Below are 6,561 nucleotides of genomic sequence, written 5' to 3' on the forward strand. Positions count from 1 at the left end.
TTTTGCAAACCTCCCTTAGTGTGAGATCTCCCCTAAATAGTGGCATCTGTCCAAAATAAGACAACCATTTATCTGGAGGCAACCTCCAACTTAATCACTTGTAATATCTCTGGACTGGCTCTTTTCCCTGACCCCAGACTAGAGCATTCAGCCATCTTCTTGTCATCCCTGCTTGGAAGTTTACTTTGAACATGCCAAAGCTAAAATGTCCTGTCTTCCCCCACTAGAAACCTGCTTCTACCATAGTTTTGGTTTTTTGTGTTTTCCTTTCAGTAAATGGCAACTCCATTCTATCACTTGCCAAAAAAATCCTTGACTTCTTTCACTTCCACATCCAATCTGTTAGCACTCTTCATAAAGTAATCCTCAATCCCGCACTACTACTGTAGTTCAAGACACTGTTATATCTTGGATTCTTGAAATACCTCCAAATTGGCCTCCCTGCTTCTGCTTTGCCTGGCTGAACCTATTCTCAACAGAACCACCAAAAGGACCCCTACAAAAGGTAAGTCAGATAAAATGCCTTCAGTGCTTCTGGCTCTGAGTAAGTAAAAATCCAGACTCAAAGTGGCCTACAAGGCCCTGAGTTATCTAGCTTACCTCTACCTTTCCTGCACCATCCGTCTTGCCCGTTGCTCACCCCACTGTACAGAGATGTTTCCACCTTGGAGTCTTTGTACTTTCTACTCTCACCAAATAACTGCATGGCTCAAGTCCTCAGCTGCTTCAAGTCTTTGTCCAAATACATAAGTAAGACTTTTCCTGGTCACCTTACTTAGAATAGCAATCTCTGCCCCCCCACTACATTTCCCTTGTCTGCCTAATTTTTCCTGTGGCACTTGTTACCATCTGGCCTATTACAAGTTATACTTACCTGTCACCTTCCACTGAAATGTAAATTGAGGGTGGTGGGAGGGTTATTTTGTTCCCTGGTGCATCCCTGTGCTAACATACAGCCTGGCATATAGCATCTACTTAAGTAGTAGTTGAATGATACTGTCAATGTTGGCTAGATGCAGTTGCTTTTATGAGGCTAATGTCACAATGTATAGTTTCTCTGTTCACCCCCTTCCTTAGGGAAACTGAGAAGCCTCAAGTTCCTCAGGAGAAATCAGAAGCAGTAAGAGAAAAAATGCTATTACTGTGGACACTTAGAAGTGAAATCTGAAACAAACAACAGTTTTCTATAGTGTACCTACTTATATTCTGGACATAACACATCACAATCCTACAACAATCCTGTGCCTGTGAAGTCAGTATGTGGCTCCCATTTTACAGCTGAAGAAAGAGGCTAAGAAAAGTGAAAGACTAAGTTCATACACCAAGCAAGTTCCACCTGACTCCAAGGATCATGCTTTTCTTAATATGCCACACTACCTTCTTTCTTGTCATCCCTGCTTGGAAGTTTACTTTGAACATGCCAAAGCTAAAATGTCCTGTCTTTCTGGATGTCCATCCTTTCTGGATGAGAACCCAACCAGGAGTAAGGGATCTAGCTGTGGAGCTCAGCAAGCAAGATTTGTTTTTATTGTCTTTAACACAAGGTAAAATTGTCCTAAGAATTTCAATCAAGTGTTCATCAGACTAAGTGTGGCTGTTAATATTTGGGTCAGGAACAGGATTTGAATAATTAGTATTTCTCAATTGAGAAAGGAAAACCTTTGTCAACCAAGATGCCTTCCTAGGACTCTTCTAGAAAAAGTTAAATGGGAAGTTTTTCATATCTACAATTTTGGTAAGCAATATTGCTAATGGCTATTTTTGTTCTGGGTCTCGAGCTCCGTTTGCTAGTCTAGAAAGTGCGTATCTGGACTGTGTGTGGAGCATTACCTAGGAGTTCGGTTTCCTGGGTTCCTTTCATCTGCTCTCCTGCAATGCAGGGAGAGCCTAGCCTGGTTCCAGTTTCTGACTGGAGTTACCATGGCCAAGAGAACTGCTGGCCAGTGAGCTGTGAGTAATTTGCTTTTGAGAAGTAAATAGAACCTAGCCAGCAGAGAACCCAGGGGTGTGGCCAGTAGTTCTTTTCCCAGGCTCCTCCCTCCCCACCCCCCAAATGACCTTAACCTTCTTTCATAGCTGGAGAGCAGCCAAGTCCAGCCTAAACAATACTCTAAACCTCATTGGCTCTTTTGCCTTGCAGCCACTGCCACCCCCAAGTGGCTAAGGCCTTCCCACTAGGCCTCTCAGTGGGGTCAAGGTTTTCTAACTATTGAAAGGCAAACACTGAAGGAAGGGTGAAAAATATCTAGTGACCATGGGCTTTAAATGATGAGTGTTTGGCTCCTGCAGTTGCAGGCAAGGCAGAGTCTTTGTCCTTGGGTGGATGGGCATCTTCAAGTGATCAGGCAGAGGCCAAAAAGGATGCTTTTGGTAAATGACACCTGACTGGTGTCACCTCAAGTGTCAGGATGGATGTAAATGTCACCCAGCATTCTTGGAAACTGCCAATGAATGCCTTTTTTTTTTTTTTTTTTTTTTTTGAGATGGAGTCTCGCTCTGTTGCCCAGGCTGGAGTGCAGTGGCCGGATCTCAGCTCACTGCAAGCTCCGCCTCCCGGGTTTACGCCATTCTCCGGCCTCAGCCTCCCGAGTAGCTGGGACTACAGGCGCCCCCCACCTCGCCCGGCTAGTTTTTTGTATTTTTTAGTAGAGACGGGGTTTCACCGTGTTAGCCAGGATGGTCTCGATCTCCTGACCTCGTGATCCGCCCGTCTCGGCCTCCCAAAGTGCTGGGATTACAGGCTTGAGCCACCGTGCCCGGCCATGAATGCCTTTTTATCCACAGCAAAAAGAAGTAGCATAAAGTTCTGGTAAAGCATAGCTGCTTTTCATCAGAGGCCAGTATGGTCACTTTGGCCCCACAATGGCATGACATCAGAGCCAGCATCCCAGATTAGGATCAGCTACTCCAATTCCATAGGACTGGGGCCATGGAAAGTGTAGCGTCTAGAAACTAAACTGCTGAGAGTAGGTACACTGGGCCGGTCCTCTAACCAGTCTAGGGCCAAGGCCACCTCCAGAAGTGGAGGCAGGAGCACGGCAAGGCAGCTACAGAGAGAAATGAATTGTCAGTTTCTCCAGGGAAGTGGGTGTTCTGTGAGAACCACGTAACTTCCTTCTCTACACCTTCAGTGGGAAAATCACTTTTTTGTAGTGAGTTATAACAGCTGTTCTTTATGAGCATTGTATGCCAAGCACTATAAATCCTATGAAGTAGATATCATCTCCACCAAGGCAAGGATTGTTTCTGTCTTGCTCAGTGTTGCATCATCATCCCATCACATAGTAGGCATTCCTGTACTGTTGAACAAATCAAACGGTAAGATAGGACTTTGATGGAGGAAAAGAGTAGGTTGGAGCTGTTAAGACTTGGTGTGCCCATCTTAGCATAGCCCGTAAAGACTATTAGTCATATGGGAAAAAAGGAAGAGAGGGAAAGAGGTAAATCTGTGAAAGATTAAAATAGTGTGGAGTGGGAGAACCAGCCTGGGAGGCTGGAGACCCGAATTCAAGTCCCATCACTACCACTAGCTATGTGACTTCTTGCCAGTCACTTCCCCTTTGTGATCCTTAACTCCCTCATCCATAAAACAGAGATATAGGATTAAAGAAATTGATTTATTGACCATATCTTTACTGAAGACACACAGTGTGCAAGGCACTGTTCTAACACTGGAAATACATTGGTGAACAAAGCCCTTGCTCCTTCATTACACTCAGAAGCTTACATTCCAGAAGAGGGAAACAGACATTGAAACAAATAAAATTCATGGACAGGACAAGCAGATGGTGTTAAGTGCTATGAAGAAAGCGGAGGCCGGGCACAGTGGCTCACACCTGTAATCCTAGCATTTTGGGAGGCCAAGGTGGGTGGATCCTTTGAGCCCAGGAGTTCCAGACTAGCCTTGGCAATATAGTGAGGCTTCATCTTTAAAAAAAAAAAAAAAAAGGCCGGGCGTGGTGGCTCAAGCCTGTAATCCCAGCACTTTGGGAGGCCGAGACGGGTGGATCACCTAGGTCAGGAGATTGAGACCATCCTGGCTAACACGGTGAAACCCCGTCTTTACTAAAAAATACAAAAAACTGGCCGGGCGCAGTGGCTCACGCCTGTAATCCCTGCACTTTGGGAGGCCGAGGCGGGCGGATCACGAGGTCAGGAGATCGAGATCATCCTGGCTAACACGGTGAAACCCCGTCTCTACTAAAATACAAAAAATTAGCCGGGCGCGGTGGCGGGCGCCTGTAGTCCCAGCTACTCGGGAGGCTGAGACAGGAGAATGGCGCGAACCCGGGAGGCGGAGCTTGCAGTGAGCCGACATGGTGCCACTGCACTCCAGCCTGGGCGACAGAGTGAAGACTCCGCCTAAATAAATAAATAAATAAATAATAAAAATACAAAATACAAAAAACTAGCCGGGCGAGGGGGGGCAGTGCCTGTAGTCCCAGCTACTCGGGAGGCTGAGGCAGGAGAATGGCGTAAACCCGGGAGGCGGAGCTTGCAGTGAGCTGAGATCCAGCCACTGCACTCCAGCCTGTGCGAGAGTGAGACTCCGTCTCAAAAACAAACAAAAAAAAGAACAGACTGATGGGATAGTACAGGGAAAGCCTCTCTGAGGAGGTGACATCTCTTCTGAGACCCAAACATAATGGACTGGCCAAAGGGTGGTCTGAAAGTAGAGTGCTTCAAGCAGGGAAAATAGCAAGAGCAGAATGAGGCAAGTTCAAAGAACAGAAATGATGTAACCCTCTTAAATCCTAAGCTTCTAGAATAGTAATGCATTGCTTGCATTGTTCGGGTTAGGGATTTGCATGTGATACTGTTTCTTGGTGATGTGGGATATGTGCTTCTTAATGGAAATGTCTGGGAAGTGTGGAGTCTTTCTGGAGCCTGGGATATGGCTCTGTCTCACTTGCTTTCCACAGTTCTGGTAGCTCAGCTGGCTCCCTGGGTAGATGCAGGCTCCATCTTAGCTGCAGACTCTACAAGAACACTGAGAGGCTGACTCCTTCACTACTCAAAGCCTTGGAGCCCTAGAAACCCCTCCTATACCACCTAGCCTTCTTCCAATCTGATACCAGGGAGTCAGGGCTTTGAGAGCACAAGATTCAGCTTCCTTGTTTTCCTGTCAGAGCAGAAGTCAGAAAATGAAACGGAAACAGAGCGGAAGAGGAGGGGGTTGGGTAGCAGAGAAGGAAAGGAGAAATTGCAGGAAAGTACAGCTGAAAATCTGGATAAAGTTCTACCTCTACAGGGTGACAGCTGAGCTTTTAAAAAACATTCTGACTTGTCTTGAGAGACCCCTGGCCTTTTTACAAATAGATTTTTGAGAGAATTTGGTGTGGACAGAGGGAACCCTGAGAATGCACGTCTTTTTCCCCTTGTGAATTTACACAGCAAGGACAGTTCATGTCTCAGTTTTGTCTTTGCAAAGAGAGTGCTGCTTGGAGCCTCATGGTGGACTTCTAGAGATTCAAGTCACAGCCTTAGGCTCCAGTCACGAGCGTGCCCCCAGGCTTTGCCATGTCACTCACAGACCTCTGGAGCTGAGAACAAGTGCGTGGCACTGAAAAACCTGGGGGAAGGGCCATGAAACTCCATTTTTTTCCCCCTTCTCCAACACACAACGACTAAATGTGATTTGCATTTTCTTCACCTTGCACACAACAAATATCTGAAGGCAATTTAGGTCTCAGGGCCTGAAATGAGTTATAAAGAGTCAAGAGATACAGTCCCAGGCCCCCACAGACTGATGTGGGCTGGTCTTCGCCTGGAGAGGTAGCAACCATCTCTTTGTTCCCACCCACATGAGTAGCTGTTGCAGAAGATAAACCCCTCCCTGAGCCAGGCTGTGGCCAGAGGCTAACCCGGCCCCTGGCTTCGTTTGGAGAGCAGATAACTGAAACCACAGAAGACTTTGGAATCCTGAGAAACAAGAAATCCACCAACGGAGAAGGATTTATCATCTGTTTCCTTTAAGAAGGGTGCAAAGTTGTTCTAACAGTTTCCGTTACAAGGGTACAAACTGGCCGCTCCCCCCAGTAGACGGTTTTGACTTCGCCTCTTCTTTTTTTTGGCCCCACTTCCTATGAGAGAAACTACTTGGGTGAGGGAGGTGAAAGGAGTCCTGGCCTGGGGGGTGTTCTCTGAGGTTTTCCTCGCCATCCTCATTAGCCACCTGAGGTGGGGCTGAGGACTGAATTAGGACAGAAGGTCTCTGGTAGCTAAAGGAGGGGAAAATCAGGGGGATCCCCCACTTTCTTCACACCCAAAACGCAGGGTGCCACTGCCGGCCACAGAAACCCCAAGAATGCTTTTCTTTGGCTATTCGGAGGACATCCCTTGTGTGCCAGGCCCTGTGCTGAGCTATTGTTGCCTGACAGCAGGAAGAGCGCGGCTCTGGCTTCTATGAAGAGGCTGCGGGTCAGCCCCCGACTACAAGAGCCTCGGCCCACACCGGGAACTCAGTGAACGTCAGCGGGAAGGAACTGGGGCAAGAGCACTGACTGTGAGACAGCAGCCTCGGCTCACTATTTGAAGGCGGGGTGGCGGGGGGCCTTGAAG

Source organism: Theropithecus gelada, chromosome 1, assembly GCF_003255815.1.
Source record: "Theropithecus gelada isolate Dixy chromosome 1, Tgel_1.0, whole genome shotgun sequence".
Taxonomy (NCBI): domain Eukaryota; kingdom Metazoa; phylum Chordata; class Mammalia; order Primates; family Cercopithecidae; genus Theropithecus; species Theropithecus gelada.